At 41.8% G+C, this 1,168-nt stretch overlaps 1 non-coding gene across 1 annotated transcript; it reads right to left on the bottom strand.

Moving 5' to 3' along the window:
• Positions 1–594: 594 nt before the first annotated feature.
• Positions 595–713, bottom strand: LOC143431999 (5S ribosomal RNA). Its single transcript, XR_013102845.1, has one exon. It is a non-coding gene; the product is annotated as a 5S ribosomal RNA (ribosomal RNA).
• Between the last annotated feature and the right edge of the window lie 455 nt (positions 714–1,168).

Raw genomic sequence — 1,168 nt, forward strand, 5'->3', positions numbered from 1 at the left:
TTTGCCTATTTCCATGCACGTTCAAGGCCTGGAATGGACGCGTCCCAATGGCCTCTATGGCATCCCAAGTACGCGTGATTAGCTCGTGTTGTTGGCGAAATGCGATGGGAACGGTCGTTGGATGACGTTCCTTATGGATTTCAAGAGCTGTGACAGCTGTGGGGTCACTTATCCCTAATCTCGCAAAGATGCCAGCTGTAATAGCTTTGTCGGTATCATCATTCTTCTTCAGATGAAAAGCATCAGTCCGTCTAGAACGAGATCCCGATCCAGTCTTCGTGGGTTTCTTCTTGGGCATTGTGTCCACAGAGTCGGTAGGCTCTGATTTCTTAATGTCGTTGGACTAACAATGAGATTTAGGCTCGGCTACTATCAGTCGAAATAAAAATTCTATCAGTTATTTTTTGTTTTATTTCTTTTATCTTCGGACAACCTCTATAGGATGCTGGATGTTCGTAACTTTTACAATTTATGCAAAAGGGGCGTATTTCCGCACCTTTTCGCCCTTCGATACCGAAAACAGAGGAAATCGCAGAGAAAATGATTCTCAGAACGGACAAAAATGTAATAAGAGGCAAGAAAAAAAAAGGTGTAAGCCAACAACACGTGGAGTTCCCAAGCGGTCACCCATCTAAGTACTATCCACGCCCAACGCACCTTAACTTCGGTGATCGGACGAGAACCGGTGAGTTATGCGTGGTATGATTTTTACCATTTACCATTTAAATGTCTTTATTAACTTAGATAATGTTACATGTAGTATACAATATTTTACCATGTATCTGGTGTTTACAATTGCGTTTCCTGTCCGGGGACATCTGACGCTTTACTTTATACATGGGTTAACTTTCGATGCTTGTTTTGATTGGTGTGGTTTAAGGTAGGTGGTTAGGGAAAATTGTGACAAAACCTATATACATGGGAGGTAGGGTTGGTCTTATTTACTATGGGGGGTGAGGAGGGGTGGGGGTACGTTAGTTACGGTTGGTTAGTTGGATCCCTTATTTTAGGTTAGTGGGTTAGTATTTATAATTACGGTTGTTTTTGGTACATATTTACATTTTTACATTGTTACTTATTTATACTATTTACATTGTTATCGGCTGCTTGGTGAGTGTTTGGGAACAAGCAAGCCAGCTTGTGGGTTAAGCGTGTGTAGGTGATCTGT

This window comes from Xylocopa sonorina, unplaced genomic scaffold (genome assembly GCF_050948175.1).
Source record: "Xylocopa sonorina isolate GNS202 unplaced genomic scaffold, iyXylSono1_principal scaffold0014, whole genome shotgun sequence".
NCBI lineage: Eukaryota > Metazoa > Arthropoda > Insecta > Hymenoptera > Apidae > Xylocopa > Xylocopa sonorina.